The sequence below is a fragment of the Ylistrum balloti genome, unplaced genomic scaffold (assembly GCF_031769215.1).
Source record: "Ylistrum balloti isolate Yb309-2 unplaced genomic scaffold, AGI_CSIRO_Ybal_v1 Utg370404, whole genome shotgun sequence".
NCBI lineage: Eukaryota > Metazoa > Mollusca > Bivalvia > Pectinida > Pectinidae > Ylistrum > Ylistrum balloti.
Window position 1 is genome coordinate 101,819 of NW_026782276.1, and position 13,900 is coordinate 115,718.

General features: G+C 34.6%; 1 pseudogene; it reads right to left on the minus strand.

Annotated features, from left to right (window-relative positions):
* Positions 1 to 11,348: 11,348 nt before the first annotated feature.
* LOC132554444 (uncharacterized) lies at positions 11,349 to 13,700 on the minus strand (annotated as a pseudogene).
* Between the last annotated feature and the right edge of the window lie 200 nt (positions 13,701 to 13,900).

Consider the following 13,900-nt stretch of genomic DNA (forward strand, 5'->3'; position numbering starts at 1 on the left):
ATGAACAATATCTGTCTATGACAGACCTATGGGGAACACATTGCGACGACACAGTATATCACTAACACATTGTGTTGAGTATTTCATATAACATTTAAAAGCTATTTTCCATATCTAATCATGAATGATCCTTAACCGAAATCTCTAGAAATTAAATTAAAATGATCCATATATTCAGATTGTATTTATTATTTCAATTTTTGTATAACAAAAAACTAAGAAAATTATACATATTTTGAAGATACTTTGATACCTAAATAATAAAGAAACCACATTTCCAGTTCTGTAAACAGCTCTATCATTACAAACTGTACATTTATTTGAACTGTGCGTAATAATCAAAATAACTGAAACAAACCTAAGGAGGCCTCATAAAGACAAATCTTTGATATACTATTGTATATGCCTACGCTATGATTTGTATTTCAGAGTAGATGAATTCACAGGGGGATGGAATGGGGGTTCTGGATGTCGGGGTCCCCCTACCCCGGAAAATGTTTTGATTTCTAGGTGCCATTTTCTTCATTTTAGGCTATTCTTAGCTAACTTTGCTAAAAACACTGACCCTCGATACATTAGGGGTTTTTTGTCCTAATTTTATTTCTATTTTTTATTGCATCCTAGAGATAAACAGAAACATTTTCCCCAGTACACATAGGAATGCTTTGATATTATCTAAAAATTAACTTTACTTTGCATATATTTGTAAAACTTTTTGTGTTAAGTTCATGTGTACAATTTCCTTGAAAATTCCGGAAATGTAACCATGCATGCATCTTTAAAGTAATAATTACAGCCTTAGACCCACATAAGCTAAACATGCGTCTTTTAATTTGTTAATTTGAATTTATTGTGTTCCACTAACATAGATTGGATAGTTTTTTTTCTATTTTTCACCAAAACAACTAATAGCATATGATTGGCACAAAACATATGTAAATATAGCAAAAACTACTGAAGGAAACTAGCCAACAAAGATTTTTAAGTTATCAAACTGCTAAAGGTATAATTTACTAATTTTGGTTCATTTATTCCCATCACTGTAGTGTAACTGATACAAATGACTATAACACAGATCAGCTGATCTACACAGAAGCCGTGAGATCACAAAGTCGAAAAAGTGACCATATGATTTACCATATGATTATGAACAACCTGTTCAGTACCAGACAGTACGGATTCATATCAGGCAGGTCCACAACATTACAACTCCTTAGAGTCATGGAAGACTAGACAGAGATACTAGACAAAGGTGGCACTAATGATGCTGTGTTCATGGACTTCATGAAAGCCTTTGATAAGGTTCCACATAGAAGACTTATAAAGAAGTTGACAGCATATGGTATTGCTCAAAGGACAACTGCATTTCTCGCGAACAGAAAACAAAAAGTCAACGTGAACAGATCAGAGTCCAAAGAACACGGTGTTACATGCGGAATTCCTCAGGGGAGCGTACTTCGTCCAATAGTGTTTGTCTTGTACATCAATGACTTGCCAGATCATGTAAATGCATCAACATATTTATTTGCTGATGACACAAAGATATATTCAAAAATTACAAAATTGGAAGACGCCAAGAAGTTACAGGAGGATTTAGATATGTTGTAGAAATGGTCAGACACTTGGCTGCTGAAATTCCACCCAAAAAAGTACAAAGTGATGACAATTAGTGCACGGAAATGACCCAAAGAAGAGTTTAATTACCATCTATACAGTCAAAATGGTGAGGAAGAAGAGTTAGAACACATCTCAAATTTGGAAAGCATATTAAACAGCAGGTCAACAAAGCAAACAGCATCATGGGTCTAATTAGGAGAACATATAGCTATTTGGACAAGGTTAGTTATAGATACTTGTTCCAGGCACTCATAAGACCTCACTTAGAGTACGCTCAAGCAGTGTGGTCACCATACAAAAAGCAGGACTTGGAACTTATAGAAAATGTGCAACGAAGGGCTACAAAACAAATTCAATCTTTAAAAGACCTAGATTATAGTGACCGTTTGAAGAAGCTAAAGATGCCAACATTGAAATATAGACGCTTAAGGGGAGACATGATTGAAATGTTTAAGATTATGAATGGTATATATCACAAAAAAGTAACTGATGGATTCATTGACAAAACAAAAAGTACATCCACAAGGGGACACTTTCTTAAAGTACAAAAGCAGTGCTGCAACACAAACACGAGGAAGATCAGCTTTACTCACAGATCTGTGGAAAATTGGAATAACCTACCAGAATCAGTGGTGCAAGCAAAAACTATTATAAGTTTTGAAGCAGGACTGGAAAGACCAGGAAGTAAAATATAACCACAATTTGTATATAGACAATACCGGAAGATGTCACGTGGTTAACATTACAAATGATAAAACTGATAAATTAGATGCGGACATAGTGGTCGGAGAGACCTGCGTCCATAGAAGATCCTTAGGTATTATGAAAGTGAAACTAGTCTATTTTTTTCCGGTAATGTTAAAAATAGAACCTACACTCAATAATGTCTCAAATATGTCATTAACGGCTTCACATATTGCTACATAGATTTGTTGGCTTTCACAAAACTACTGATATACGTGTTTTAATTATAAATTACCTTTTTTTATTCCACCAAACTTCGGTAGTTCTCGTCTGGTTTTTTTCAGTCACGTCACGAAGACGCTTGACAGTAAGGCTATACTAAAAGTAAATCGCGGTCTCTGTACAAAATATCCGGAAATTGCCGATCCCATTAATTTAGGAAAAAACGGGAGTGAAAAACAGTGTCGTTATGGAGGAGAATGGGGCCGTTTAGCGATTTTATTTTGATGGTAGAATCAGCCTTGACAGTATAAGAATTACTTTCCACTTCCATGATAACGTCATGGAATAACGAATCCTATCCAACACTGTGACGTGTCTAATCGTCACACACGGTGGCTCTGTATTGTACGACAGCTCATATCTGGCAAAATGTTCTTTCGCGTTTTTTTAGCTGTATCATAAGAATGCTTCACTTGTTTTCTTGTTTTCGCTTTACAGGTTATCTTATAAACGATAGCTGTGCCCAGCAGGAAATCGGACGTAGTTGCATATTTTCATATAATTAGATATAGTTTCATTTTAATAATCAAATTAAATAACCACTTCGACTTGTTATTTAATTTGAATATTATGTCAGATCGAAGTAAACATCGCCATAAGTACATAGAAAAACTTAATTGTGAAATAAAAAAAATACGTAAAACGTAGACTTACACAAGCCAGTGACTCAGGCCTTTAGGTTGATAACGTGACACCAAACATCTTGGTACATTTTGTCTGTGGTCCTCTGTTGAACATTTGTTATTAATTTGGATGATAAATCATCGAACTGTTTAACTAGTTGCTGCCATATATAGAGGTTATACTCAACGAGTCATGGTTGTTATTAATGCATATGACATTTCTTTCACTCGAGTCAACTTTTTTTGCAAAGTTTCATAAATTTAAGTTACCTTTTCTACCACAATCAAAAACGCTATTCCGATGTCGAATTGACATGTTACCACCAGCATGTATTTTGCTTATACCAGTTGACGTTTTAGTAAAATGTCTCATTAATATGCAAATGTGACAATTTCAGAAATAAGTGAATTATAATTCAATACAAATCATAGGTCATGAGTGGGTTTGTTGTCTTAAAAGCCATGAATTGATAGAAAGCTATACAAATCACTTTCACTTGGAATTTTCCAAGAGGATTGATATAAAGCACTAGAATTTCAGAAAGCATGTACCATATGTTTTTCAGACTTCACGGGATTAGATAGATGTAGCAAGTGGGTTTATTTTAACAATTAAAGGAATTTTGCAACTTGCAGATTAACACATGTAGTGAGGCTAAGTGCAACATCTGTGGGAAAAGGATTGCATAGTCACAGATTGTGGATAAAGGATAATTTATTTAAAAAAAATAAAACCACTAAGTATTTAAATGCAAACGTGAAAAGTGATTATCATAAATGACACAGAATATATATCTCCACGAGAGAACTAATGCAACATCTATCTCTGTGTGATTCAACTACTGATCATTGTCAGAGAAAGAAGTATGAGACAATTATATTGCTCATTTCGGTGACGATGTCTTGCTAATTCCAATGGCACAAATGTGATTGTTGAAATGGAGCTTACAGAACCAGTGACAGGAGCAAGAAAAGATCAATGCGAGAATCATCATTAAGTTTAACTAAAGAGTGTTTTGACCAACTGATGGCTGCGCAGACATGTGCAAACCTTTTTATCAAAGATGAAATTTTGATAAAAGGACGGTCTCATTAGCAGAATAGCTACCAAATGACCAGTGTGATAGTGTGAAATTAGACTTATACATTCACGCTTACCTCAAATTTACATTACAAGAGCATGTATATGTAGTTGTGTGGTACTACTGAGGAATACATACGCATGGTCAATCTGTTTAACATGCGATGATAAAAAATTGTGACTGTTACATTTGTTGATCTTTGTATTAAGTTTGACCAAACGCCATGAAAGTATGAAGTTGCCAAGTGTTGGAATTAAATCGGTTAATGATTTTCTATATATATATAGCATGACTGACCTTGGTCTAGAACTAACTTGGTCCCTGAATCACAGCAATTTCCGAGGTATACTCATAATTGACTTTTGCATAAAGTTTGACCGAAATTTGTCAGGCGCTTACATTACATCTGGACAGGACAGGATGGATATGGATGGACATGTGCAATGCTAAATAAAAATTAATATATGGGTTAATCAAGAATCGTGGACAAAAGTGAATATTTAGCCCTATTTTGAGAAATGGAGAAATTTCAGATAGCCCTTCTAGTTAGAATTCAAAAGTGGGAGAGGGTTTTAATATATGACAAACATGAAGATTAAATTAATAAAATGTGAAAAGATTGATATTTCTCTTTTACAATGCTGGTCAAAGTCAGAAATGTGCACAGGCATTGCAGGGCAATAATAAAGGTCAACATACTAAGCCTCTGATATCAATTTGTGGACTTGTTTCTTTGATTCAGATGTTCCGTTGTTGTAACTCTTTGATTTACCTGGTAGTCTTACTCCTTGTTATTTGCTCTTGGTTGCTTCTTAACAAACATGGCATTTGAAACTTTCAAGTTTTCTCACATTTCTATTATTATTATTATTATTAAAAATTAGGCTGTATAATTTTGTAAACCTTCACTTTTTTCGTCCAGTATAGCCATTTTAGTTCTGAAATTCACAGAAAGAAAGCACAAAGGAGGAGTGCCAATTTGGGCCTTCTGGCGGCCATGACCGATATTTTTTATTTCTTGTGTAGGAATTCCTTGGGGTTAGGCGGTCATGATATGACATAAAATTAAGGTCAGATCTGAGCCATTCGTTAGTTATGGGGGGGTAAAGTGGGGGTAAAATTCATAAACAGCTCCATTATGACAAACCTACATTATATTTTTGGATTTTTTCTTCTTAATTTTCATGTAATAATCCATATAAAAACATTCATTAGTAAAATTGATTGAAAAAAATATTCCATTGTTGAAAAGTAGGTCATGGTAATTAAGCTCATTAATTGCGAATTATATTAAAGATGAACTTAGTTTTCTGCCTTAATGTACATAAAAACAATACCTTTATCATGTACCATGTTTTAATAAGAAATATTTTTGCATACTTTAAAGAAAACAAAGAAGAGGCGGTGCTTTGAATTTTAGTTCGACAACTTTGACCATATGTCTGTATCTAGTGGTTTTACCGAAGTATTAACACAGAAATGGCTAATGAAAGATATCAATCTTAACCTCTAGTGTTGCATTTCACTCCACTATACATACAATGGTCGTACACATAGTTAGTTACTCATTGTCACTGTCAGACTCAGACCAGTCCTCAATCATCATTGCGTCATCAGCACAGCTGAGGTAGCTTGATGAGGCAGTTGGGTGTGCTATCCTAGGCTGGTGTCGCTCATAAGAAAGGTACCAGAGAACAGATGCAATATGGGCACAGCAGCCCACTACCCTGGCACCAACCTTACACTGGCAATACCAACCAGATATAGGAGTCAAACCAGGGGAATACTCAATCCACAGGTTGTACAGTTTCGAAGCAACATGTCTGGAACGAATCTGAACTTTAATTAAGCCAGGCTTTTCCCTGCATGCCATTAATTCATACTGGCCATCTTCAGACAAGTGCTCCATGGTATATGACTTTGCCTGCTTCAACTGATATACTCCCATGGTAAGATCTCTCAACTCCGGTTCTGTCAGCTGAGGAAAGTCAGGCAAACTGGCCTCATCAAGCTTGATCCATATGGCTCTTTTCCTAGCCAAACCTTCTTTTTCAACTTGAATTTGCAATTTATTGGGACATTTTGACAGAGCCAACATTCGCTCAGCAATGATGAGGTCATTGGGAGAATCAGAGGCAAGTGGGGGGCGAAAAGCATTACAAATTGCACACACAATTCTCACAAAATCACCTACAACTGGAATGAGAGTGTTGGGCAAAACATGTCCCAAGGTCTTCCACTGCTTAATCCGCCCATTTGCCGACTCCACGTATTAATTGTATATATAAGGGTATATGAACTGTCTGAGACAAGGTGCACATGTATACTCACCGGTAGACACAAAGATCCTTAACAAGGTATATGTCAGGGGATGGCATTATATCCCGCCATTTTAGCTTAAAGCTCAACCAGCCGTACCAAACTGGTTTAAATATCTCTACATTTATCAAGCAATTTATTTTAAACAGTTCTTAATGCAGTACAATTTAACATTTATTTATTAGATATTTATTATCTAATATAATTACATAAGACAACTCTGATATCAACCAAAAGTTGTCAAAAGTGTGAACCCGCCCCCTCCCATTAATTAATTCTCCATTTTCTATAAAGTATTCAAAAATAAATCTTACTAAAGCATGACACATGATAAAGGTATTGTTTTTATGTGCATTAAGGCAGAAAATTAAGTTCATCTTTAATATAATTAGCAATTAATGAGCTTAATTACCATGACCTACTTTTCAACAATGGAATATTTTTTTCAATCAATTTTACTAATGAATGTTTTGATATGGATTATTACATGAAAATTAAGAAGAAAAAATCCAAAAATATAATGTAGGTTTGTCATAATGGAGCTGTTTATGAATTTTACCCCCCACTTTACCCCCCATAACTAATGAATGGCTCAGATCTGACCTTAATTTTATGTCATATCATGACCGCCTAACCCCAAGGAATTCCTACACAACAAATAAAAAATATCGGTCATGGCCGCCAGAAGGCCCAAATTGGCACTCCTCCTTTGGTTGAAATCTACCAAGGCACTAAGAAAGAATAGCTTTTTGAAGCAAAATGTTGTCTAACTCTCCATTTTTCAAGTTCCTAGGAGTGAAATCAATTTCCTGAATTTCATCAATGATTCCCCATCCTCATTGATGAAATTCGGTTGAAATCAATTCAGACATTAAAGAAGAGTAGCATTTTCAAACAAAATATTGACTAACTTTCCCATTCGGGCCTCGCCCGCCCCCGGTCCCGAGGGGATCTAATCAACTTTCTGTATATAAGAAATGATAACCAGTCTGCAATAATGTTTCATATCAAATATAATTGAAGTCTACACAGGCTTTAAGAGTAGCGTTTTGAAGCAAGATATTTCGTGGCCCTACCCCAAGTTCCTAGAGGTCAGCTCAACTTTCTGCAATCCAGAATTATTTGCCAATGCTACTGTTGATACAGACAAAATTTGAATAAAATCCATTCAAGCAAGAGTAGATTTTAAAGCATCTGAACGATAATAAAAATAAAGAATTACTACTTATATTTTCTTATTTCAAAATATTCTATGGTATTTGATATATTCTCTAGACCCTTTTTGGCTCCGCCCCTAAGACCCTGGGAGTTTGGGACCACATCATTTACACTTTTGGTGCGCCTTTAGCCATGAAAGTTTTTTTCATTGAAACCTGTTCAGCAGTTTTCCAGAAGTCGAAAATGTTAAAAGTTTACAACACACGACGGACGACACCGGACAAAAGGAGATCCCTGAAAATGTGACCTTGACCTTTGATCAGGTACTCCCGCATTAGATTTTGTTCAACTTGGCTTCTTAATTCATCGAAATATTTACAACTAATGGTACAAAATCTAACATCAACTTTTGTTGACCTTGACCTGTAGTCTGTCAACTTCCCATCTGGTTTCAGTCACTTTTGCTCCTTAATGTCACACAAAGAATACTTACCAATAACACGTTCACATACTATGTATTTTGATAGTATATTCTTAGTTCTATTACTAATGACAGTGGCCTTGACCATAGAAACCTCTCTTGCACATTTACACATTACACTGTATGTATTTCATAACTTCTGGTCTTCTGTAACCTACAGAAACAAAAGTACTGATGGACAGGGGATGACAACATCCTAGTTTAATGTTTCCAATGTATAAACATTCTCAATTTCTTACTCAATATTTTATACAATATTGCTTCTCGTAGAAGTTATTTTTAAAAGAATGATAAAGGTTTTTAACAAACACTTTAATCCTGATCAAACAGGCTTTTTATCCTGATGAAATATAAAAATGAAAATTTTAAATACATTAGGTGATATAATTACACTGAAAATAGAAATACATAGGTATACTACTAATGATCCATGTTGACAAAGTGTTTAAATCTGAAGAAAGAGATGATTTGTTATTATTTTTCAGCTTGATCAAAACTTCAACAAGGTAAATATAGTAGCCATTTTATAAGACGGTTGTGCAACAGTTTTTCCATTAACAGAATTTATCTTTAACGAGTTTCTGATACTTTCAAGGAGTGTTCAAATTTGAATTCATCAGCGAATTCTGTGATTCTTCCATCCATTGGAGAGATTAATGGCAGAACGAAATGTTCTTTATGTAGAGGTTCATGTCAGAATGAGATGTTCTATATAGGAAGGTTAATATCACAATGACCTTTTTTTCCGTATGGAAAGGTTATTGTCAGAATGAGGTGTTCTGTATGAGGAGGTTTATGTTAGATTGGGGTGTCCTGTATGGGGGGGGGGGGTTAATTTCAAAATAACTTGTTCCGTACGTACATGTTATTGTCAGAATGAGGTGATCTTCATGAATAGGTTTATGCCAGAATGAGGTGTTCCGAATGTAGAGGTTTAAGTCAGAATGAGGTGCTTATTATGTAGTGGTTAATGTAAGAATGAGGTGTTCTGTATGTAGAAGTCTCTGTCAGAATAAGGTGTTCTGTATGTGGAGGTTATGCCAGAATGAGGTGTTGATGTCAGAATAAGGCGCACAGAAAAAATCCTTGAGTAAAAAGCTCAAGGTCAATTATCTTAAAATTAGAATACTCTACTACAGGTGTCGACTTCTGAAATACTAGGACCTGGGTTTTCTAAAACTTAAAAGGATGATTCTTACAAATATATCACATTTGACCTATGTGACCTTGAAAATATGTCAAAGTCGTTTGTATTAGAAAACCTGATAGCGCTCTATTATAAATACTATCTGCAGGAACACTTTAGCAAGACTCTTCATCTTAAAGTTGAGAAGATTCATAAATGTTCTATTTGACCTCAATGACCTTGAAAAGCGGTCAAGGTAATTTGTGAGAAAACCTGTTAGTAACTCGTCCCTGGAACCTCTTGACCAAATATCAGTATCCTGTGTCTTCTTTAATTTAAAAAAAGTAGATTCTCAAACTTTTGAAAAACATATTTAACCCTTGTTATTTTGAAAGTAGGTCAAGATCATTCATACATAGTATTTCATCCCAGGTACATCATAGCCAAAATATCAGTATCCAGTTTCTTTGTTTTCTTGAAGAAGGTAAAAGTTGAGTGACCAGTGGATCCTTCACCATAAACTGACAGCACCCCCTTCAATGCGAATTAAAATTGTCTCAGGACACACAACCTACTTCAATATAAAAAGCCAATGAATAATGCAAGTCACGTGTCTGCATAATCATGATAATTTTATTTCACAAATTTCTATTATGTATTTGTTTGCAAAGTATATTTATGTAGATATCAGTTTCCTACCACACTTTATATGTCAATCCAAAATATAAAATTATTTTCTGTATAATATTGCCATACATTACATATATGTATTTACATCAAACAAAAATATGTAAGTTTATATACACATTCCTTTAAAAAACATTACAGTATTGAAGTACAACACACTCAGTCAAGAAAACATCTTAGTGTTTGTATTTTCTGTATAAATGTCAATAATTGTCCAGTAATCGTGACGTTGCCTCCCATGTTTATGTATTCACATAAATTACATTTCATTTCATATATATCAACAAATAAACAAACCATTCTCTCCTAATCATATAATACTACTTGACGATAATAGAACAGAAAACTGTGTCGAGAGAGGAATATTTGTTTGAAAAACGTCTGTTAAGGGATTTGTGTATGACAGAAATGATAAACGATGTCCCTCAGCATAATCCCTTTCATAGAGATTTAGCAAAGTTTTTGAAAATGTACTTTTGCTTCTACATCCACTATTTGGCTCAATAAAACGAAGTGTAACAATATGGTATATACCCGTTTTGTAAAAGTACAGCATAAGGATGCATTACGGCAAGACTATGTATAAAATAGGTAGAAGTCGATATATATAAAAACAGAGTCCTGGGACAAAGGATGTCACCCACAGGTGTATTACAACTGTTGAATTGTAGAGAGGTACTAGAGGGAAGCTCCATCGATGAAAAATATTGGAGCCTCAAAACAATAGATATCACCCACAGGTGTATTATAACAATTGTACTGTAAAGAGGTACCAAAACGAAAAGTACCGGAGCCTAGAGAAAATAGATATCACCCACAGGTGTATTATAACAATTGTACTGTAAAGAGGTACCAGAGGGAAGGTCCATTCCTGAAAAGTACCGGAGCTTCGAGACAATAGATATCACCCACAGGTGTATTATAACAATTGTACCGTAGAGAGGTACGAAAGTGAAACTCCATTCCTGAAAAGTACCGGAGCCTCGAGACAACAGATATCACCCATAGGTGTATTATAACAATTGTACTGTAGAGAGGTACCAGAGGGAAGCTCCATTCCTGAAAAGTACTGTTGTCCCCAGGTGTATTAGAATATATCGTCTCCTGATACAGCTTATTATTAAATGTTAATTACACTCATTTCTAACTTGTATACGCAGATGATTTCATTATCATTTTCACTTTAATTGGCAAGTTCTGTCTATAGAACAGAAAATTATCAACTGATTCAAATGTAATAAATAACAAAATCATCAACATTTAGATAAAGTGTATTATCTAATGTCCCAGTAAAAACACCTACACATGTAATATAATCTTAAACACTTTACAACAATACATACAATACATATAATAGTGTTTCATTGTCAGGCTTTACTCCCTCACTCACAAGATATGAAAAATCATTCTTTTGAATCAGAATGACATTTTCTATTTAAGAAGTCATGTTTTATCTCATCATTCAGGTATTTAACAACTTCCTCAGGTACATCAACATCTTCCTCACCATCACTTCCTGTAATCAATGACCACCAGTTTGTGTATTGTCAGGTTTGGTTCCCTCAGTCACAAGAAATAAACCACATTCTTTTGAACCAGAATAACTTGCTCTATTTAACAGGTCATGTTTTATCTCATCATTCAGGTATTTAACAACTTCCTTAAGTACATCCACATCTCCCTCATCATCCTCATCACCTCCTGTAATCAATGACCACCAGTTTGTGTCCTTGTCAGGTTTGACTCCTTCACTCAGAAGATATAAAACACATTCTTTTACACCATAATGACAGGCTCTATTTAACACAGCAAGTTTATCAACTTTTCTCTCATTTAACAACTTGCCAAATCTCCCAACAAATACAGGATCTTTCCATACATCTAGAGACCTAATTATACTACGATGATAATACTCCTTACACTCAAACTCTCGGAGTAGACGTTCGCACAGACATGTATAATGATCTGATGATATGACAATCATGTCTGACAATGTTTTTGAGGTTGTGAGATAACCAAGGGATTCTGCTAGACAATTCTGGATATAACCAATTGGTGTTTTATTCCCATACAAAAGACCTACTGTGATATTTACAGAATCATGATTAAATCTGTACATTTCATCACCAGACAACCAATTTTTCTCCTTCACCACTAGAAACCCTAGTAACCTGTCTAAACTTTCTTTTACAAATCCTACTTTCTTCTTGTAAGTCAATGTGGTTATGTCATCCTCATCATCAATCAGATTCATATCAAATGATTCCTCTAGCAATGTTTTGTTGATTTTATCACTGTTTGGGTCTAAATCTTTAACTTTTATAATCCCTCCATTGAGGAAAAGAAACAAAATGGCAGAATATTGTGGTAATTTTGACAACTCTTTAATCAAAAATTTAAAAGGTTTCTCAAAAAATTTCCCACGTTTTCCCTGCAATTCCACAGAGTCATAGAAAAGGTTGCAGCACTGTGGAAACCCAATGCTCAATGCATATTTCAAAATATCTTCTATTTCTTGTTCTTCCCATACATAATTGTTTGGTGTATACATTTTTAGAAGGTTTTTTCTTTCCTCTAAAATCCTGTATGTGTCCGAACTCAGGTCAATAGTATTATCTTTGGTGAAAACTGGTTCCAAAGACCGCTTTGTTAAAACATTATATATTTCATTACGAATAGTTACAATCAAAAAATTGGGATTTGTTTGTTCATCAGCAAAAAGAGTTTCTATATCAGTGATTCTTTTGTTCCACTCTGGTGCAACTTTTTTCTCTCCAAAAATATCATCAATAAAAGTAACCAGATTCAAGTTTGGAGACATTTTATCTAATTTCTTAATCTTACGAAGCTGAAGTGGTTCCCTGCATTGATGCTCCTTGATCAACCAGTCCATGAGTTGAATGGCAATTGAAGTCTTGCCATCTCCTCTGTTGCCTTTGATCATTAAGACTTTGTTCTTTGTGAGTTTCTCTTGAGCATCACGAAACCCTTTGGTCTCCAAGAACTTTTTCTTCTTTTTATCTGTTGTGATCCTCTCTTTGGTTTTAACTATAAGAAAATGAAGAAAATAAATGCTAAAGAAGCAAAGTATTGATATTATTGATTTTTTATAAGTTTTGGTTTTGTTGGTTAACAGTGTGAATGAACATGAAATCTGTATACAGTATTTCTCCTTCCCAGAATGGAGCCCCAACCTCTAGACTCAAGGAGAGTCATGCATCGCTTTTACAAAATACAGTCTGTTGCATTCAAGGATGTAATTTTTTGGTGACAAGGTTAAGCAAGTTTGGTTGAATGGGATATGCTTGTAACTGCATGGGCTGGTTGGTTGGTTGACAGGTCTCTGTGACTGCATGGGCGCTCACACAAACTAACGATGAGGGTACAATAAGGATTACATTCTGGTAACATTTTATTTTATACTTAATATGATTATTTCCATTCAATTTTACATATTTCTTTTAAAATATACAAAACTAAAAACTTTTTAAACTTTTTTTATGACAAATCTGCTTGATTTTCAAACAATGCCCAGTCATGTTGTGATTCTGGTTTTGAGAAATCCGCTCTATATCCGCACACAACAAACGCTTTGTCCAGATGCAACTTACCAATCAAAGGTCTTAGGTCAGCATGGATTTCTGGAGGGGAAAAAAATCATATATCAAGTAAAAAACTAAAAAAAATTATCATACATCGGATTGGAAAAAGAATTGTATATTGACTATGTCATTCATGGACACGGATGGATCAACCTCTGATTACTTGTATACCCTGAATTCTTCAAATTATTAAATTTCCTGATGAGTTTGACTTTTCAGGGTTTTACTATATTAATACA